This window comes from Pantherophis guttatus, chromosome 1 (genome assembly GCF_059756535.1).
Source record: "Pantherophis guttatus breed Tessera chromosome 1, ASM5975653v1, whole genome shotgun sequence".
NCBI lineage: Eukaryota > Metazoa > Chordata > Lepidosauria > Squamata > Colubridae > Pantherophis > Pantherophis guttatus.
In genome coordinates this window covers 94,254,945-94,277,855 of record NC_142063.1, presented here as the reverse complement: position 1 = coordinate 94,277,855, position 22,911 = coordinate 94,254,945, and the positions used below count along the sequence as shown (strand labels likewise).

Genomic DNA, 22,911 nt, shown 5'->3' with positions numbered 1-22,911 from the left:
AAGGTAAAATGTATGATAGCGAGGATAAATTACAGGTGAATATAAGTGCAGTTAACATGCCTAAAAGGCCTATGACTGCCAACCCTGTTATCAGTTACATAAACTACAAAGACTTGACCAGGCTGCACTTGAAAAATTCCCAATGTTGTTATCAACTACAGTATGCCAACATATTAAGAAAGTTGGAATCAGAAGCCAACAAATGAAAGAAATGCTGACAAGTATATATTGGTGACTTGGCAATCAATGCTGCATAGGAATATTGTCAGCCTTGGCTGGGTTCCTTCACAGAGCAGCTGTAGGTGTTACCTTGCCAGCAGTAATTATGTATATAATTACATCCAGGAAAAGAAAGCAAGAAAATATAGGAAACAAAACGAGAGAAAGGAAAATAAAGGTTAAAATGTTCCAATAATTCTTTGTATATGTAGATATGTAAGGGCATGTATATACATATGTACATAGAAAGATACATGCATACTCACACGAACACAAAAATGCAAAACTGGGGCAGTCATTTTCAATTACAATAAGTAAATTGTACTTTACCGTATATCAGCAATGGTTAGACAAAATTGTACTCATACCTGCACAAATCATTTTTTAATACGAAGATCAACAAAGCTAATCATAATATAGTTGATATGACGTTAATTCAATTTTTCAGAAATATTTAAAAACTGTGATATATGTGTGTGTGTGTGTGTGTGTGTGTGTGTGTGTGTGTGTGTGTGGTGTTGGTTTCCTATTAAATATCATCCAATACAGCTACCACCTTATCTCAGGTGTTATGTTACATCATCAATGCGGTATATTACCTACACCATAGTATTTCTGCAACAAGGAAGAAAATAAAAGGGGATGTAGCAGGAAGCGGCATGGCCCAAGTACAAAATATTGAAACAAACTGGGAATTTTTTTAACAAAATTGAAGTACAGAAATAAGTGGAGAAATACAGAATAGACAGTAATGCAAAATGTTGCCAATGTAATCAAAACTTTGCATGGAAAGTACACGTTTCAATAGATGACTCAAGTGAATTAATAGAAACCATATTTCTTGTTCAACAGATAGTTTAAAAGATAGCTAACTAGATTAGCGAAGATAATGGAATTTGCAGAAATATTAAATTAATTTCTTTGCTTAGATAAAAAAAATATATATTTATAACTACCTGAATACCCATGCTCCGCTACGAAACTATGAAATCAGGCTTAATAAATCGACACTTACAGCTTGAAAATTTGTAAAAAAAAAGGTCAAAATAGGATATAAATCTTCAAGGCCCGTCAAACGTCCAGGGTATGCCATACCTTTTCTAAACGATGGATAGGAGATGGGCAGAAGTTGGGCAAGACAAGTTCTTGAGCCCGATGAAAAACGGTGTTAACTTGGGAACGAAGGTGGGATCAAGTCGGAGGATGACCTTGTCCAGGTGAAAAACACAGAAGTCTTGACGAATGGAAAGGGCTGCCAGTTCAGAAATGCATCGGGCAGACATGATTGCATCAAGAAATGTCATTTTGAAGAAAAGAAACTTAAGAGTGAGGTCACGGAGAGGTTCAAAGGGAGCCCTGGTCAGTGCGGTTAACACCTTGTTGAGGTGTTTCCAAGTAGGAAAACGGTGGATAACTGGTGGGCATAGGTTAGTGGCCCCTCTGAGAAATTTACGGATTAAGGGATCCCTGGTGACGGACGTCAACGAATCACATGCCAATATTGAGGATATGGCAGCAGTCTGCCGTCTCAGGGTGGAAGGGGAAAGACCTGCATCAAACCCCTTCTGCAAAAAACCAATAATGTGAGCGACAGAAGCCGATGTGGGAACTAGGTTCCGTTTCCTGCACCAGATAGAAAAGGTGCGCCATGTGGCCTCGTAAATGCAATTAGTCGAGGTGTGCTGAGCGGCCTGGATGGTCCGGATGGCCCTAGGTGGAATATTGGCCCTGGCTAGGAGACCGTCAGTCTCCAGACGGTCAATTGTAACCACTGGGACTCTGGATGAACTAGAGTTCCTTGAAGGAAAGAGATCCTGTCGTTGGGAATTCGCCAAGGATGTGCCGCTGAGAGGGAGACCAAATCCGCAAACCAAGGCCGTTGAGGCCAATGCAGGGCAAGAAGGATCAATTCCACTCTCTCCTCAAGTTTCTGGAGTACTTTGGCAATGAGAGGGAGGGGAGGGGAGGCGTACAGAAGGAGGCCTTGAGGCCAAGGGGCAAGTAGGGCATCCACCGCCTCCGCTCCGGGAGTCGGGAACCTGGAAAAAAGTGTGGTATCTGGTGATTGGCGTGAGAGGCAAAGAGGTCCACTCCTGGAAGGCCGAACTGGGAAGTAAGTTCCGTGAAGAGCCGAGGGTGAGGGCTGTATTCTGCTTGGTCCTCCAGGTGGTGACTGAGGGAATCAGCTTGAACATTCGACTTCCCTGAGATGTGAGATGCTCTCAAGGAGGCTAGATGTTTCTCCACCCAAAGACCCAGGCGAAGGGCCTCCTGCAAGAGGGCCCTCGAGCGAGTGCTTCCCTGCCTGTTGACATGAGATTTGGCAGAAACATTGTCTGTCAGCATGAGCACATGCTGACCGCTGATTAGGTGGTGGAACTGAAGCAAAGCTAAATAAATTGCCCGTAGTTCTAGCCAGTTGATGTTGACTAGCCTTTCCTGCTTCGACCAGAGGCCCTGGGCCATATGGGAATCCAAATGTGCCCCCCAACCCAAGAGGCTGGCATCTGTGGTGAGAACTAAGCAGTGAAGTTCTCGGAACCGACTGCCTTTGGAGATTGCAGGTGAGGTCCACCACCTCAGGGAATCTAGGACCTCAGTGGGGAGAGTAACCCTCGCTAGGGAGGTGCTCTTTCAGGCTCTTTGGAAGGGAAGAAGGAACCACTGCAACTGTCTGCCAAATGAAAACACCATTTTGCCCAAAAGGTGGGAGAGAGTTAGTAGAGGGATCGAACGGTCCCTGAAGAAACGGAGGGCCAGGTCAGCTAGACTGGTTTGGCAGTCTAGGGACAGTGAAACTTCAGATGTGGTGTTATCTATTAGAGCCCCCAAGTGCTGAATACAGGTGGAAGGAGTAAAAAAACTCTTGGGCCAGTTTATGAGGAACCCTTGAGCCTGCAGCTCCTGAAGAGTGGTGCGGATATCCTGATGAGCTAGGGATTCAGATTTAGAAAGGATGAGAATATCATTCAAATAAAAGAGGATTCTAATGGGCAAGGCTCGAATATGGGCAATGATGGCCGCCATAAGTTTAGTAAACACCCTGGGAGCCGAGGAGAGCCCAAACGGCAGGGCTTTGTACTGATAATGGTGTCCCGCATAATAAATCCAGAGAAATTTACGGTGGACGGGAAGGATGGGGACATGGAGATAGGCCTCTGTTAGGTCAACTGACGAAAGAAAATCCCCCTCCTGAATGGATTCTAAAACCGTTTGAAGGGAGTGCATTTTGAACCGGCGGTAAATAATATACCGGTTCAAGGCCTTAAGATCTAGCATTGCCCTCCAGCCCCCCGAGGATTTAGGCACTAAAAACAGGCGAGAATAGAACCCCTGCCTGCGCTAACCAGGAGGCACCGATTCAATGGCCTTGATCTCCAATAAATGGCTAATTGCTGCGGCCATGTGTCTGCAGTATGAAAGATCACGAGACAAGGGGCATGAGACAAAAACCCTCGGGGAATTGGATTGAAACTCTAGAGCTAGACCAGCTCTGATGGTATTCCTCACTCAGACATCGGAAGTAGTGGAGTCCCAGAGGTTGGAGTAAAACAAGAGGCATCCTCCAACATGGGAATCCGGTGGCATCCTATCTAGACCTATGGAGGGGGCGACCCCTACCTCCCCGGAAGAACTTCTTGGGAAAGTAGCGGTAACCTTGTCTGACCTGGCTGCCCTGGTGCTGAGCTCCTCTGGTTGGGAATGCATGAGATGATCGGTGTTGAAAAAATCCGCTGTCCATGGGATGAAAGGACTGGGAGCAAAAATAAGGTTGCTGCCGAAATTCAGTTCTTCGAGAAACAGAGGGTAAGACTTTCTGGCAATCCCTGATTTCAACTAGAATGGGGTCAAGAGAGGAACCAAAGAGCTTATCCCCTGAATAAGGAGAGGAAGCCAAACGCCATTTATTTCTGGTGTCGGCTTGCCAATGCCGAAGCCAGATGAGTCTCCTTGAGGTAACTGAGGAACCTATAGATTTGGCCGCAAATTTGGTGGCATTGAGAATGGCGTCTGCTGAAAATTCAACAGCTGCTAAAACCTTATTAATGTTTTGGTGAGACCGTGAATCAGAAGCAGGAATTCTCTCCTGCAGTTGTTTCAACCACAATATAGAAACTCTGTTAAAAAATGAGGCTGCCGAAGCAGCTCTTACCAACCAGGCGGTGGCCTGATGGCCTTTGATCAGAGTCCTTTCAGCTCTCTTGTCTTCTGGCCATAACGACTCATCTGGAGGTCCCGCCAGGTGAGTAGCCGAAGAGAGCATGACTACAGGATCATCCACTGTGGGAACCTGTAGCAAGTCAGAGAATTCTGCAGCCAAATTATTAAAAAGTTTATCCTGGGCATTTGGAAGAGGACCCGAACCAGGAGATGCCCACTGATGTCGCACCATGTCTGAAAACAATTTTGGAGCAGATAAGGTTTCAATACGAACAGTCTGTTCTGAGAAAAGAGAAGAAGATGGATCAACCTCAGCCAAGGCTAACTTCTGTCCAGAAGAAGAAGACATCATCTTAGTTGAAGATAGAGCTTTAAACAACAATGATCAAAAAAGTTGAGGCCTAAAAAGACTTATAAAAGAGGGTTGGTCTGGCTCAAGGCCTTCATTATCAGACCATTCCTGATCCAAGGGCATGTCCTCTCCAGATACTGAAATCTGACTCACTGAAGCAGGGGGTTCAGGCCTTTCTTGATGTCCTCCAGATTCATCCACATGATGTGAACGACTGACCTGACTTACATAGTCGGAAACCTCTGACACAGATCTCTGTTGGAGACCTTGGGTTATTCCTTGGCGAATGGCCTCTGATATCAAGGAGGCTAAGGCAGACATGATTACAGGAGGCGGTGGATCAGATGGCTGAGCAGAACTAGACAAAGGGACTGCAGGTGGCAGAGTATTAATCTGACCGACCTCTGGCATGGAAGAGGCATTCAGGAGGTAAAGTGGCAAACAAAATGGCCGCCTCTACTGAGGAGGGAGAAGTTCCCTGATCTAAACGATCGGGTGATAAAGAGGCTCTGTGAAGGGACTGAGGCATCGCTTGGCGATCTGGGGCTAGAGAAGCAGTATCCTGTGCAGGCAAGAGACCTAGCCTGCTTTAATGCCTCCTGTTGAGCTTTTTGAATGGCGCACTCTAAAGCCTTGTGACTCTGCTGTTCATCCTTATGGGCTTGGGAGGATTTAGCATGAGCCTGAGAAACCCCTCCCCTTTGGAGCATTTGGATTGCCGCTGGGTCCCCGAGGTCCCCTCTCCCGGATCACTGTCATGGCATCTTCTCCTCCCCTGAGTTGGCGCCATGTGGCCTGATCTTGCAGAACTGGCGTCTGCCATTTTGAATCACTCCGCACCCACAAATTAAAGATGAATGCGGTTGGAGCCCCAACCGCTACTCACTGTGCCATCTAGGTGTACCCTTGGTCAGTCAAGCAAGGACCGGTAGATAGACAGTGGGGAAAATCAGGATCGCTCACCCTCAGGCTAAAAACGTGATCACTCCAGCGCGGTGAATTCACTCCTCGTGCCAATTGCTGCTGAACAAAAGCTGTAAATGCAGCTGAAACATCCGCAATTAAAGCCTCTGATGACCAGGAAGAAGCGGGGCCGGTGCGGGTTGACGCCGGTGAGCAGACTCGTGAGCGCTGCCCATTGGACTGCCAGCTGGCAGTCCCGAGCCGCCACATGGCCTTCAGCGGAATTGGACAAGAGTCCTTCACGCTGGAATAATCTGTTCTGATCTTCTGGAGCACAGAAACTGGCAATTTGCAAAACAAGGCCTAAAAAGGCTTAGATAAAGGAGACACGACTGTCCAAGCAGACCGAGTCGACAAACTGGAGAGCAGAAGGAAGGGCAGGGCCTAATACATTTGCAGACTCGGTCCTCATTGGCTAACAGACAGAGTCTACCCATGCCTGACTGCCGTTTACACCAAGGAGGAGAAACTGAAGGATTTAGGCATATTAGGCATAAAGCTAACTTTAATAAATAAAATAAGAAGGTGTTAACATAAATATGAACATTAATCCAGAAATATTTTCTATGTGCAGATAAGGCAGGCTGGATTACTGCCAGGGCTGGGAAAGAGGGAATGTTCATATTTTATCTTAATAATAAACAATTTGGCACTGTGAATGTATGTTAGTTAAATGCAATCTCAGCAATCAAAAGTCTTGTGGGAAGTTGCTAGAATAAACAATTTAGAAACCCAAACAGGAAAATGGATAAAAGATAAAAAGTCCCTTCTTTACTTTTACACTTTTAATATTCATTTGATATACCTTTATACATCTTAGATAACTTATCTGGTGATAAATACCAATGATACATCATTTTATAGAAATTTTCTTTTAGATTATAATTTAATGTAAATTTTAAACCTTCATCCACATATTTTCCCATTGTTCAAGCATCACATTATATCCAAAATTCCTTGCCCACTGAATCATACGATGTTTTTCATGTTCATTTTCCAAATTTAATTTCAATATTATTTTATAGCTCTTAGTGATAATTTGTTTATGGTTGCCACATAATGAAATTTCCAATTCACTTTTAACAAAGTCAAATCCATAGCACTTTTTATCCTGTTTAAATCTTTTTTTCAGTTGTTGATAAGTAAACCAATGGCAAACATAACCTTCTGATTCAAGTTCTTCCCTCGGCTTTAGTATTGGATCACCAGAGCTGAGAGATAAAATTTTACCATACATCAACCAGTCTGGCTTTGCCACCATTTCTTTTCTTAAAAAAATGCTTCCTGGAGTGACACCCAAAGGGGCAACTTCGTAGAGAGCCTTGTTTTATATTTATTCCAAACTCTTAGTATGGCACGTCTAACAAAATGATTATTAAAATCAACATTAACTTTACTTTTATCATACCATAAGGAGCCGTGCCATCCAAATTCATGGCCCTCTAATTCAAGTAACTCTTATTCTGGAGACTCACCCATTCTTTTGTCCAGGTCAAACAGCATGCATCAAAATACAATTTCATATCTGGTAGACCCAAAACCCCTCTTTTCTTAGCATCTTGCAGAAGCTTATATCTAATTCTTGGTTTTTTTCCCTTGCCATTTTTATCATCTATGGTGGACATGTGATAAAGCAAAAAATTTTCAAGTATGACTCATATTTTAATACAGAAAATTTTGAAACTGGAAATAAAAATGAAACCAGAACTTTTCCGTTTGGGTTTAATGGAAAAAGAATTGGATAAAAAATTTGGGATTTTGTTATTATATTTGTTGACAGCAGCAAAACTATTGTATGCACAAAAATGGAAGGACACTTTGATTCCTACTATGGACAAATGGTTGCAGAAGTTGATGGAGTTGGCTGAAATTGCAAAATTGACTACTTTAATTAAAGAAAAGAACATAAGTACTTTTGTTTCCACATGGAGACCTCTTTTGAGCTTCGTGCTTGGAGTAGAAAAGAATGAAACTTTTATTTTGGGTTTTACCAAGTAGATTGATAGATCTTTACAGAAATGGCTTGTTCATATTATTATGAAAAGTTGTGATTTGATGTTAATGCCTTATTTTACTGCAACAGAGAGTCGGAAGTCAATGCTTCTTTTTCTTGTTTTTCTCATATTTTCTCACTCCTCTTTTTCTCCCCACTGCTTTTCTATTTACTTCTGTATTTTGTATTTTACAATATCTTATAATTCAATAAAAATGTTTTTACAAAAAGGAAAATGGATAAAAGATTATCCAGAGATATAAAGAACCCTCCATTTTGATTTCTCTATTTACAATTACTCTATCTTAAAACACTGACACAATCCAGCTAAAGTAAAGCTCTTTAAAGTCTACAATCCTTTACTTTATTCAATAAAACATAAATATGCTGGATTGTGCCCTTAATGTGCAAGAAATATATAGATTAATAATTGGAATTGTAGTTTTATTTTCTATGATGGTATCTCATGCATCTGAAAATCTACTGCCTCTGCCTAAGCAACTCTTTCAATGAAGGCAGGGGACTCATTTTAAGAAAGCTGGCAGGGAAGACAAGATAACCAAAAATGTGGCATACAAAGATGAACACAGATAAAATAAACAAGAAAAGAGAAAAAATCCATCTGTACTTTTAGTAGGGACTTATCTCTACACCAAACTTCCTCACTTCTACTGTACAAGCTTTAATTCCCAGAGTTCTCAGCCTCTTTGGACTAATTTAAACATATCTGAAAATAAGGGACTTAAGAAAAGATAGTAGACAAAAAGGGGATAGAGTAAAAGCTAGACAAACTCTGATCCCCTTATAATTATACATAACATATATAATATATAATATCTACAATCCTCCTCTATAGATATGCTAACTAGTTTTTACATTTCCCAGAATGGAAAAGTAAACTAACTTTCATTTTAATTGATATGATTCATCTTGAATTGTTCCTACAATGTAAATTAATTCACCACATTTAAAAATTGAAATTCATTTCAAAATACAAAGATAAAAGCAATGGCTCTCTTTTTTTGAAATAATATTTGGTTCAAAACTTCAGAGTGTCCCACTTTTAAATGCATAAGAATGCTAACAAAGAAGGAACTGAAGAATTAGAAGCAGCTCAGATATACTGTAGATGGAAAAGGCTACATTTGAACCTGAAATTTGCTATCATTGGCAGAATGTGCTAACCTCCAAAAACTGAAGGATGATACATCCAATCACTGATGTAACTCCAGTTTACATGTAAAAAGGATGGATAGTTGTCCTGGAAAAACATTTACCAGATTAATCCAAATCAATAAAGTCATGCGCATTGAATCTTTCTTGAACAGTCCCATATGCACAATTTCTGCTCCTTTGACCTCTTCAAGGTCAACCTTACCTACTCTGACTCTTCTTTATCTAGAGACTATTTTTTAACTGAATTCAAACGCTGGAAGAAGGGAAGCAATGCCCTGTTCTCATATTCAACTAAATACCAGCTACCTCTTCCCCTATGTCGTCATTTCATACCCTTTTAAGCACATTGCTACCAATCAGCCCAAGTAAATTAGTATTACCCTCCTCCACTATCAATAGCAATAGCAGCAGGACTTACATACTGCCCTATAGTGCTTCACAGCACTCTCTGAGCAGTTTACAATGTCAGTATATTGACCCCAATAGTCTGGGTCCTTTTTACTGACTTCAGAAGGATGGAAGGCTTAGTCACCCTTCAGCTGGTCACGATCAAACTCCTGGCAGTGGACAGGTTAGCCTGCAATACTGCATTCTAATCAGTGTGCCACCAAGACTTCTCCTATCCCTAACAAGGTATCTGACACAGGCACACCTACTGTGTTTCCTAATTTTGGGGATTCTATATATGCTGCTGTTATGGCATAATCCCCTGCTTTGCTTGCTCATAAAGTAGTAAGTAGCCTGTATATGGTGACAAATGCAGACAATGTACGGCTTTGTGTTGCTTTGTCTTCTGCATAGGCAACATCTTAATAATGTATGATAAAAGTGGAACTGCTCTCCTTAAGATGATAATGACATTGAATTTGAGTTTATAGCAGAACTTAGAGCTCCGTTCAGCACTACCGATGTCCTCTCCCAAAGGCATCATTAGTAGGCTGCTTCCCTAATTCTTGCTGGCACTGCCAAGGGCAGCCAGTTGGCCAAAACAGCAGAAAATCACAAAGCAGTGGCAATGAACAATACAAAAGTTTTTTAAAATATAATCATTATTTTGTTTTGTTTAGACTTCATAGAAGAAAATCATTATTCAGAAGTATGTCAACTGCCCATCAGAAAAAACATGGGTATAACTGGTTTAGATACAATATGTAAGATATCTATTGTATTTTAACATTTAAAATAAATACCTATTACTAAGTACCTATTAATACTAGAAATAATTATTCATGCTTTTAGAAATCTTCCAAAATAACAACGTATTAAATCAATTCTTTTAAAAGTCCACATATATATTACCACTAATAATGATTTATATTTACTTATTTACTATCCACCGGGGCACAATGACCTAGTGGTTAAGAGAGTGAACTTGTAAATTGGCAGTTCGAGACCCATGAACTATGCGATGGGGTGAGCTCCCCTTCCTTGCCCCAGCTCCTGCCCACCTATCAGTTCAAAAGCATGCAAATGCAAGTAGATAAATAGCTATCACTTTGGTGGAAAGATGACAGCATTCTGTGTGCCTTGGAATATAGTCATGCCAGCCACATGACCATGGAAGCATCTTCAGAAAAAGCTGGCTCCCTCAGCTAAGAAACGGAGATGAGCATCAGACACGACTGTACAGGGGAAACCTTTACCTTTTAACATTACCTTTATTTACTGTTCAAGACCAAGTTGCACCCTTATTACATGCATAGGTAACTACATATAGTAGATATATACAAAAAATGTTGAAACCATAGGAAGTAAGTGTTTCATTGTAGGGACCAAACACTTTCTATTACCTAAGGCTATAAATACTGCCTTCAAAACACCTGGTATTGGTCATTTAATAAGAATACAGGTAGTCCTCAACTTATGACCATAATGGAACCTATATTTTCACTATAGGTCATGAAACAGTGGAAAACATATAATTGAAATCAAAAGGAATATATTTTGAAATAAATCATATAGCCTTGATTCAAATGCTGAAAAATGGAAGTGGCATTTATTGATTTACTTATTTCTTTTCTCCCCAATACCTCTTAGGGCTTCAACAACCTTTGGCCAAAGTTGAAAACTCTCTACAACTGTGGGAAGGTTTTTTTTTTTTTTAAAGCTTATTTGTCCTTCCATCAGTAATTTTTTTAAAAAATCCTTTCATAAGATTGTAAGTTCCTTTTTGGAACCTAATATTCCCATGATCAGTTCAATATTATTCAAGGAGCATTCAAATTCAGATGATTACAATGCTATCCATAGATGGGGGTATACCAGTCCCTTTATATCACTTTCCCAGAGTTTTTCCTCAATTTCAGACGATGATTCACTTCCAATTCACAATTTCTTCTACTCCAGGCAACAAAAGAGCAGGAGACTTCAGTCAGATTTCTTCCATTGGGCACCTATTCCAAAGTTTGATCATGATGCCTTCCTCGTGCATTAACTGTTCTCATTCTTTTCTCTGAGGACTTCCTGCTTTAGTTCAGTTAGCAGTACTTACTGGGAACTATCCATGGTCCTGATTTATAAAAGCTGCAGTGACAAAGCAGGGTTCGTCTGGAACTAATTTGTAATACTTTGTTTATATTGATTTGATTTGTTTCAGCAATAGAGCAAGTCCAGAAAAACCTTAAATCACAAACATACTCCTTCAAGGAGAAAGTACACATAATTCCCTTTAAGATTAACTAGTACAATTACTAGGTTGCCTAGATATCCATTGACAACAATAAATATAAATTAGGATTCACTCAGAAGGGGCGTTGGTCCTACCTGAGACGCACCTTCTCGTTGGGTGGAGACAGCAGCCAGGATGGTCATCTGTTAGGCCGATAGACTGAGCCCATCAAATTTGCTAAGTCCCGCCCTTGTTACCGGGCAAACCCAGCTTTTGGCGAGGACAAGAAGACAGGCTCGGCGTGTGGGACACCAAGAACAGGTTAAAGAGGAGAGACAGGTAAGAAACCCCCAAAAAGAGGCCAGACTGGCGAAAAAGAGGGAGGGTCTGGCTGCTGTCTCCACCCAACGAGAAGGTGCGTCTCAGGTAGGACCAACGCCCCTTCTCCATTGTGGGTGGAGACAGCAGCCAGGATGGGACATACCAAAGATTCACGTCCCTATAATCGGGTGGGACCAGTCTGGTCCGAAGAACCCTCCCCGGAAACAACTCTCTGTAATACTCTACGACCAAAGGAGGCATCTGCGGAGGCAAATTTGTCAAGTTTGTAGTGTTGAATGAATGGAGACGGCGAAGTCCACGTGGCCGCTCTGCAAATTTCAAGCAATGAGGCCTGAGTTGCCCAGGCGGCCGAAGTAGCGGCACTTCGGGTAGAATGTGCCGTCAGACGAGGAGGTCTCGGTAGAGAGCGTAATTCGTATGCCTTGGCTATCGTTTGGCGAATCCAACGCCCAATAGTCGATGAAGAGACCTTGCTGCCCAAGGATACCGGTAGAAAAGAGACAAAGAGGGATTCCGTCTTGCGGAAATCCGCTGTCCGTTTAATGTAGATTCGCAGAGCCCGACGAACGTCCAGAAGGTGCCACCGTCGTTCCAACCTGTGGGCTGGACGAGGACAAAAGTTGGGCAGGATAAGTTCCTGCATACGATGAAAGGTGGTATTAACTTTAGGAACAAAGGTCGGGTCCAGACGGAGAACCACACGGTCGGTATGGAACACACAGAGGTCCTCCTGAGAGGGCAGCCAGTTCGGAAATGCGTCGGGCCGAGGTGATAGCAACCAAAAATGAAACCTTGCAGGTCAAAAGGCACAGGCTAGTCGTACGCAAAGGCTCGTACGGGGCTGACGTAAGAGAATTAAGGACGACGGAGAGATCCCAAGTGGGGTACCTGTGCAACACAGGAGGGCAGAGATTTGTAGCCCCTCGCAGAAATCGATGGATTAACGGGTGCTGCGTCAAAGAGGACAAGGAACCAAAGGTAAGGACCGATGAAATCGCCGCCACCTGTCTTCGCAACGTGTTGGGAGACAATCCTTTGCGAAGGCCTTCTCGTAAGAAAACTAAAATATTGACTATTGAGGCCTGTAGAGGAGGAATCCCCGCTTTATCACACCAAGCACAAAAGGACTTCCAAGTGGCCGAATAAATACGGTCCGTAGAAGGCCTCCTCGACGCCTGAATCACGGAGATCACGTCAGGAGGGATGTTGACCTCCCCAAGTGTATACCGCTCAAGCGCCAAGCGGTCAGACGGAGCCACTGCAAGTCTGGATGTGTCAAGGTTCCTTGGGTTAGAGCGTCCTGTGGCTGAGGTAACTGCCACGGTTGGGTTATTGACAAAGACACTAGGTCCGCAAACCAAGGTCTGCGCGGCCAATGAGGGGCCACAAGAACGATCTCCGCCTGTTCCATCAGTAGCTTGCGAATCACCCGGGGAATCAGGGACACCGGAGGAAAGGCATACAGGAGCCCGGGTGGCCACGGGGAGCGGAGAGCATCGACGGCCTCTGCCTGGGGCGACGGGAATCGTGAGATGAAACGTGGCAGCTGAGCATTGTCCGACGTGGCAAAGAGGTCGAGCACCGGCATTCCGAAACGAGTCGTGATCTGTCGGAAGAGATGAGGGTTGAGACGCCACTCCGCATGATCTAGATGGCGACGGCTGAGCCAGTCGGCTTGTAGGTTGGTGACACCGGAGATGTGCTCTGCCCGTAACGAAACCAGATGGATCTCCGACCAGAGTCCCAACCGTAGTGCCTCCGACATCAGGGAGAGAGAGCGCGTGCCTCCCTGGCGATTGACATGGGCCTTCGCTGTGATGTTGTCCGTGAGGACCAAGACGTGTGAGTTGGAGACGAGACGATGAAAGGCCCGAAGTGCCAGGAAGATTGCCCGCAGTTCCAGCCAGTTGATGGAACGACGGGACTCGGTGGATGTCCAGACGCCCTGGGTCAGATGACCCCGACAATGAGCACCCCAGCCCTGGAGACTGGCGTCCGTTGTCACCACCACTCTCTGTGGATCAAAGAAAAAACAACCTCGGGAAAGTGCTGGAGACCGCCACCACCTGAGAGACCTAATCACCTTCCTAGGGACAGAAATCCTCACGGGAGAAGTACCCCTACCCACCTTTTGTAGAGGTAACAGGAACCATTGAAGTTCCCTAGAGTGCAATTGGGCCCAAGGAACTAACGAAATGGCGGAAATCATCTTACCCAGGAGTCGGGACAGGATTAGGGGAGAGGAAGAAGAAGACCGTTCCACAGAGGAGACCAGGGATCTCAAACTCTCCTGCCTTTCGTTCGAAAGGAAGACCTTCCCTGTTACAGAATCTATCAGAGCCCCCAAGTGAACCAAACTAGTAGAAGGGACCAACTGACTTTTCTCCAAATTAACCGAAAAGCCGTGGGCGGAAAGGGAGTGGAGAGTGAATTGTAAGTCAGCAACAGCTTGTTGAGGATTAGGAGACAAAATCAGTATGTCGTCAAGATAACATTGTAGACGAATAGATCTAGCCCTAAGGGAAGCTGCCAGGGCAGCCAGCACCTTGGTAAAGGTACGAGGGGCAGAAGAAAGGCCAAAGGGCATGGCCCGATACTGAAAATGGTGTCCCCCATAACTGAATCTAAGGAACTTCCTATGGGTAGGGAGGATAGGTATGTGGAGATAGGCCTCTGTGAGGTCTATGGAAGAGAGGAGATCGCCCCTCCTGACACCGTCCAAAATAGATCTAAGAGAGTGCATCTTAAATTTTCGGTACCGGACGTACCGGTTGAGTCGTTTGAGGTCCAGAATGGGTCTCCACCCCCCCAAGGACTTGGGAACAAGGAAGACCCGGGAGTAGAATCCTTTGCCCCGCTCCAACACGGGAACTGGTTGAATAGCCCTGATCAAAAGAAGGTGCTGAATTGCCGAATCCATAAGGGCTCGTTTCTGGATATCGTTAGAAAGCGGGCAGGAAACAAAAGACCTCGGAGGGGGGGAGATAAATTCAATGGCCAACCCGGATCGAAGGGTGGCCAGAACCCATTTGTCTGAAGTGGAACCTTCCCAAACGGGAACGAAAAGGGCCAATCTGCCCCCTATGGGAAGATCCGAGATGCACTTAACGACGGCGACCGGAGAAACGACCTCCTCCCCCTCGAAAGGGCCGTTTGGGCACAAACGTCCTACCTCTGGAAGGTCTGTCCTGAACGCCCCGTTGTCTAGGTTGAAAGTTCCCCTGTGACCTAGGAAAGGAAGAGGAAGTGGAAGGCCCCTCATAGGGACGAGATTGGAGGCGAGACAGGTATGGGCGAAACCTGGAATCCCCCCTGCGAAAAACAACCGGAAGGAATTTCTTCTTGTCCTTTGTCTCCGAGAGGAAAGGATCGAGGGAGTCCCCGAATAGTTTAGATCCCGCAAAAGGGACAGACGCCAGACGCCATTTATGCCTGGCGTCGGCCTGCCAGTAGCGTAGCCAGACCAATCGGCGCGCAGTGACCGCAGAAGCTAGAGACTTGGCCGCAAAGCGAGCAGTATTCAAGGTCGCGTCCGCTGAAAACTGCGTGGCGGCAATAATCTTGCTTAGATCTTGCCGCACCCGGACGTCCTCCGTGGACAATGACTCTTGTAACTGACGAAGCCATAAAAGAGTTGTCCGATTAAAAAAGGAGGCCGTAGAAGCTGCTCGGATGGCCCAGGAAGCACTCTGGTGAGCTCTTTGTAACACATGTTCAGCACGGCGCTCCTCAGGACGAAGTCCTTCCTCAGGGTCACCGGGAACCGCCGAGTGAGGGAGGAGGGCAGCCACGGGGGCATCCACAGATGGAATCTGGAGGAGCGAGTCTAGGTCCGGAGTGATACTAAAGTTCCGACGGTCAGCTGGTGTAGGAGTCAGCGCAGAGCTCGGCGCAGACCACTGTTTCTTAATAACCTCGAGAAATAAAGGAGGTGTAGAAATGGTATCTACAGTCCTCGATGGTTCTGCGAAGAGAGGACTCAAGGTAGCCTTGGTGTTTGTAGTAGAAGTTGGCAGCGGCGAAGGGGAACCAAGCTGGGCCGTAACAATAGCCTTATGTAACAGCGATTTAAACAAGGCCTGGGGAAAAAGGCCCGTAAAGGCGGGCTGCTCAGGAGGAAGGTCTTCATCCTCTGAGAGCTCCAGGTCATGGGGCTCATCAGTCACCTGGGAGGGAGACCCGCTTGCCACAGAAGAAACAGGGGAGTCCGGCGCGTTGACAGACAACGCGTCATCCTGCTCCCTATCCTCCCTAGCAGGGGAGATGACTGAACGAACCGAGCCTGCCCTACTAGAGGGCTGAAAATGCGATGCCAACGACTGTTGAACCGCTGCAGCTATCATTTGCTGTATCTGTTCTGGGGACGGAAAGGCATGATGTTGCATCTCAGCAGGCAGAGCTTCCCCAGAAGGTGGAACTGTGGGTGACTCCGTTGAAGGGGCTGCAGTCGGTGTAGCAGAAGCGCCCCACAGATCAGTTGTCTCGATGACCGCGGGGCAGTCCTGAAGGGAGAGATGGTCCCCTTGAGCACCAGAATCTCGACCGGTAGAAGTGCGAGGCGAAACGGATGAAACCTCCTTGTCTGCCGACTGAGCACCGCTGGCCTTGGCGCAAATCCGTTGAAGGACCTTGTCCCTGCGAGCTTCCGCTTTGCTGCGAGGGTGAGTAGGGTCAGGAGGGTCCCGCCTGGAAGAAGATCCAGAGGTGATGCCCTTGGTCGTAGGGGAGTCCCCACGATGATGGTGAGAATCGGAACTCCCCGCTTTGCGACCATGCTTGGATTTGTGGGAAGCTTTAGGCATGATGTCACAAACAGCCAGATAGTGCCAAGGACTGTGCACAGGAAAAACTGACCCACGCCTGGTCTTATGCCTCAATTAGGAGGACCGCAGATAATGAATGTATATGGATTATCTCCAGAATATAACTCTTGGGAGCGTAGAAAAAAACTCCACGTACAATGAGTTAGAATGCCCTGGGTGTAATAGGGGCGCGCAGGAAGCCTCTATAATAGCTCGTAAAAAGAGACAAAGGGCAGGAAGGGGGGGGCGCGAAAGCCCCACTGTAAAGCGCACCTTAACTCAGGCAATAAATGGCCAGCAAGAAGGGGGAGGTGAGGGGGGGGCGCGAAGCTCCACCAGAATGTTACTCACAAAGTAAGGCCAGGTGAAATAAATTTAATTAAGAATAAATGCCCAGTGTAACAGGAAGGGCGCGCAGCCTCTTTGAACTGCTGATTAGGCTTTTCGCGCCAGAAAGGGCCTCCGCCGCACCAACGACTCAGGAGGGAATGGCGTCAAGCCGCTGGGCCCCACCAGCTCTCTTGCGCGGCGAAATAAAGCCCAGGGCAAGCTCCAGTAATCAGGGTGGCCGGTGGTCAAAGGGAAGGGTCTTGCCGCTTCCCTCAATGCGGAAGGGAGCGTTTTACTCCGCCAGAAAGCAACAGAGGCTGCCGACCAAGTCCAAACGGCAAAGAGAAAAAAACGGGTCACTTTGAAATTCAAAATGGCCGCCGGGAGAATCGGGAGGGGGCGCGAAGCTCCGCAAACGTCTGGAAGGCTCTGGAGACCCGAAACGGCCAGTCGTGAGTGTAAAGGGAGCGCGGACACTCCACGGAGGTCCCAGGGATTCCCTCAATTAAAACAAAAAGGCAAGGAAAAATTCCCCCCCCCCCCAGCAACCGGTAAGGCCAGCAACCGGGGAATGGGGAAAAAGACCTGCCCCTCAGCTTACTGAAGTGTTGTAATCGTAATCCAAAGAAGTCCAAGTCACAATCCGAGTCAAACCAATAAACGTAATCGAAATCTCCTGTCAGAAAGGCAAGAAAGCAGCCAGGAAGGAAAGAAATGATCAAGAGGATCAGTCCCACACGCCTGTCTAGGCTGACAGACTGAGCCAAAAGCTGGGTTTGCCCGGTAACAAGGGCGGGACTTAGCAAATTTGATGGGCTCAGTCTATCGGCCTAACAGATGACCATCCTGGCTGCTGTCTCCACCCACAATGGAGAATAATAGTTTTCCTCAATCTTTACAGCACACTGTCTTATTTAGAACATTACTATTTATTAGTAATAATTATTAATTAATTGTAATAATACAAGTATTACTATCTATGACGACAAACTTTCTGTAGCTCTATTGGCCTAAGTGTCGATTAAAAGCACTCTCAATTTAGCCTGATTCCCAAAGGACACTTATTTTTGTTGGAGCTCAATGCAAAGTGCCTTTAATGGACATTCATTAAAAGAGTGCATGATATAAAAAATAATAATATAAGAGGTTTCTATATCAATATATGATCCCTACCAAATTATGAAATGGATTTTTTTGGTGAAAAAAATCTGAAGTAGGGATCATCTACTACGATTGTACATCAGCCAAAATTATTCCCCTGTGAGAGATCTTTATCCAAGTAGAGAAATGTTACCTAACAGAGGTGAAAGTGACTCTGAAGACATACATATAGAGGTAGTCCTCAATTTACAACCACAATTGAGCCCAACATTTCTGTTGTTAAATGAGGCATTTGTTAAGTCAGTTTTGTCCCATCTTAAGATCTTTTTTGCCACAGTTGTTAAGTGAATCACTGCAGTTGATACGTTAGTAACCCGCTTGTTAAGTGAATCTGGCTCCCCCATTGACTTTGTTTCTCAGACAGTCACAAAAGGGGATCACATGATCCCGGGACACTGCAACTGTCATAAATAAGAACCAACTGCTAAGCATCTGAATTTTGATCACATGATCATGGGGATGTTGCAAAGGTCGTAACTTTGAAATACAGTCAAGTCATATTTTTCAGTGCTGTTGTAACTTTGAACGGTCATTAAATGAACTATTGTAAGTCGAGGACTACCTTTATGCAACTAAGACACTGTTGTGCCTACATTTGATGAATTTTCAGATGAGGAATAGGAGAGAAAGCATTGGAAGAAGCCTCAGAAGATTCAGCTGAAACACAGCTCACAAACTGAAACTAAGCCAAACAATGCTGCCAAAGATGAAGATATTAAGGTCAATCCTTCTCCCCCAAAGTCTAGGAAATACTTGGAGTGCAAGAGATAATGTGCAGTAAAAACTGGGACAGATCTTGCATGATTAAGACTTTTGCTAGGTTTTAGGAAATTAACAACTCCTAGGCTCAGAAAAAAATTCCCTATTGCAGTATTTTAAGCTTGTGTCTGACAGTCTTGTGTTATCAGCAACTACGGGCTAATGATAAGCTGCTTGACTTGTTAGTCATAGTTATGATTCTCTGTACTTCAACCCAGTTTTTGTAACTCTGGAATACTCTTTCAGATTTCTTTATGGCAACACCTTGAATCTGAAGAATTAGATACATTAGATTCTGGTTAATGGACCTGCTTTCATTGTGCACTTGCTCTCTCTCCTTTGCCATGCTTCTTCCTTTGCAGTTTACAGCCATGAACAAAAGACAGATCACGCATGCACTGCCTGCAATCTACATACTATACGCTAGCATCTTCAATTACTGCAGCAGCTGTTTAATACATGATTCAGTAATAAACTTCATTGGCTTCTTAATATAATTTTTTAATTACACCTGTGGAAGCTGCTGAAAAATTAAAAACTCTCCAGACTGTGGATAGATTACAAGACCCACACAAAAGTCAAAAATGGTATATTCTCTGAGATGCATTTTTCCTAGCTAAAAAGTGCAAAGAGAAAATATTAGACAAATTTGTCACAATTTTGATGTTTAAAAAGCACAGTGAGAGACATAAAGAAAGTGAATTAAAGCGTGGATTATGTAAAGGAAAAGATCATCCAAAAAAAGAGAATACAGTATATGTAGTTCAGGGTTGAACTGTGGAATCCTTGGTGCTCTCATGTAGACATTTCATTTGCTTGCAGACACTTCATTACCCAGCTAGATAACATCATCGGTGCAAATGTGTTTGGTTTGCTCTGCCAATTTGGTAAGGATGTAGTTTTCTCCTTGGTAGTTCCTAGATTAGGGCATTAGTTTCTATTTGATTGGTGATCTGGTGTTAATCTGTGCTTGTTTGGGTGTTGGCAGCAGGGAATGTATCCTGTTTTTTCCCCCTTTTTTATTATCTCTTTTGAATGGTGTGTAAATGTACTTTATCCCTATGCCTACTGATTGGTGTGAATGCTTTCCAAGAATTCCCTAGCATTTTGGGATTAGAAGAAAACGGACGTTGTTTTACCTGATCGTCCCTTCTATGCACGCTGCTGGAGAATCCAAAGCGTGGGTTATTCAATGTCTATTAGCCAGAGACTGAGTGAATGTTTCTTTAAATTTCTTTGACCATGCCTCCCTCCCTCGGCTGAGCCTCAGTTTTGTTCACAAAGGAGCAGATCATGGAGAACGTGCAGAAGGAAAGGACCAGCCGGAAATAATGAGCAGAAGCCTGATAGAGCAAGTTGGATTCTCCAGCAGCGCGCATAGAAGGGACGTTCAGATAAGACAACGTCTGTTCTCTAGCATGCTGCTTGGAGAATCCAAAGCATGGGATATACCCAAGCAAGTTCTAAGAAGGGGGGGAGGCAGGCTGCTCCCGGGTGGCCAAAGCAGACTGGACCGATTGTAGTACACGCCGTCCAAAGGACACCTCAGCCGAGGTAAAAGAGTCAACCTTATAATGGCATATAAATGGTGTCAAGGAAGTCCAGGTGGCCGCCCTGCAAATGTCAGTAACAGAAGCCTGGGTGGCCCATGCCGCCGTGGTAGAAGCACTCCTTGTAGACTGTGGCAAAATCCATCCTCGTAACGGTTTGTTCTGAAGTGCATGCGCCTTGGAAATGCAAGCCTTCAGCCAGTGTCCGATAGTAGAAGAAGATACCTTCCGTCCCATTGAAGCCGGGAGGAAGGAAACAAACAAGGCCACTGATTTACAGAAAAGCGCAGACCTTTTAATGTATCTGCAGAGGACCCTCCGAACATCCAAGGTATGCCAGTTGATGCCTCAGGTTCGGACAGAAATCCGGGAGAACGTCTCTGACCGACAGGGCGGCAATCTCAGAGATGCGCCATGCAGAGATTATTGCCACCAGGAAGGCAACTTTGAGAGTCAAAAGTCGCAAGCTGATAGCTACAAATGGTTCAAAGGGAGGAAACATGAGGACATGAAGGACCAAGGAAACATCCAACACTGGGTAGCGATGGACAACTGGGGGACTGAGGTTGGCGGTCCCTTTTAGAAAACTCTGAAGCTTCAAGTCTTGGGAGAGGGAGCGACCGCCGTCATCAGACAAGACAGTGTTCAAGGGTGCAACCTGCCTGCGGAGCGTGTTAGGGGCAAGACCCTTGTCCAAACCATCTTGAAGGAATTCTAGCACCTCAGACATAGAAGCCGAAGTTGGGTTGATGTGTCCTCTAGAACACCAGAAACAGAACGACCTCCAGTTGGCGTTATAGATCCAGTTCGTAGAAGCGTGCTTGGAAGCTTGAATCGTGGATATCACCCGCCCCGAGATTGTCCTTCCTTAGGAGGTTCCTCTCAAGTGCCAGACGGTCAACTGGAGCCATTGAGGCTCTGGATGCAGTATGACCCCCTGGCTGAGAGAGATCCTGTCCCTGGGAATCCTCCAGGGACGGGCGACAGACAGACCTAACAGATCTGCACACCAGGATCTCCGCAACCAATGGGGGGCAACTAGCAGGACGTCTGCCATCTCCGCTAATACCTTGCGAATCAGTCTCGGGATTAGCAGAAGAGGCATAGAGTAGCACCAAAGGCCAGGGGCTGTGGAGAGGGTCAACCCCCTCTACTGTCGGGCATGGGGACTGGGAAAAGAAATGAGACAGCTGGGTGTTGCTCGGATGCACAAAAAGGTCGAGAATTGGATGTCCGAAGTGGTGAGACAGTTCACGGAAGAGGGCAGGATGGAGACGCCATTCCGATTAATCTACTTGGGTTCTGCTCAGCCAATCAGCTCGAACGTTGGTTGACCCGGAGATGTGTTGTGCCATGAGAGAGATGACATGTCTCTCCGCCCAGGTTAGTAGCCTCGCTGACTCATCCATGAGAGGTTTGGACCGAGTGCCCCCTTCGCGGTTCACATGAGCTTTCATGGTCACGTTGTCTGTCAGGACGAGCAGATGGTGGCCTGCCACGGCAGACTTGAAGTGGCACAGGGCAAGGTCGACAGCCCTCAGCTCCAGCCAGTTGATATAGTTCTGGAGATCCGCCAGAGACCAACGACCTTGAGCAATATGGGAGAGAAGATGAGCGCCCCAACCCAACAAGCTTGCATCTGGTGTTTTTTTTTTTGTAGCTGGGGGTGGGCAAGACAACAGGAGGATCGAACCCCCGGCGCAGTCCTAGCCTGCTTCACCTCAGGCCAGAGGAGAACTGTGGCGTTTAGTCAGCAAGGCGTCCAAAGATCGCCCAAGGCTAGAATAGAACAGATAAAGTCCAAAGCAATTACACAATAAACTGACACCTTTTGGAAGGCGCAGGAGTAAAAGGCTGACTCCTATCACGCCGCTTCACCTCTCCAGGAATGCATAAGAACAAGCCCATTCCTCAGTGCAATAGCGGCTCAAACGTCAGTCAATAAGGAAGATCAGACACGGTCTGGAAATCGTCCCTCAGCGCTGCTGCTTTTGTCAGCTGGAAGAAAATGGTGTGAGAGCGGGAAACCGCCCTCCAGTGCCTTTGCAGCCTCCAACGATGAGCCAAAGCGCGCAAACATTAAAAAGTGCTCCTAGCACAGCGAAGCCTTCAGTATCAACAGAGTATGCTGCGGCTGACTGGGCAGTGACTCCGGAGCCACCTTTGAATCCACGTGGAGCTGAGATGGTGGTGGTGGTCGTGCCGGCAAGCCGGGGGACTAGCGCACACACCGGCAGCAATCTTCAAGGCGCGAAGATGCCCTAGGGTGGACAGAGCTCCGCAATGCTGCCTTCAGAATTCAGGGTGGTAGTAGCTGGCCTGGAGCCCCAGGTACGACTTACCCACCATGGGCAGCGGAAGAGGGAGATTGCTCGCAGCAGAATCCACAAACACCTCCTCAATCCACAAACACATTGCAACTCCACTGACAGATAACAATTGGAGAATTCAAAAAAAACCCATGGGTAATTAAATGTCTATAACAGTCCAGAGCA

General features: G+C 45.5%; 1 protein-coding gene across 6 annotated transcripts in view; it reads right to left on the bottom strand.

Annotated features, from left to right (window-relative positions):
- KIAA1549L (KIAA1549 like) overlaps window positions 1–22,911 on the bottom strand; it is a 191,876-nt gene that overhangs the window by 111,206 nt on the left and 57,759 nt on the right. The window lies entirely within an intron of this gene.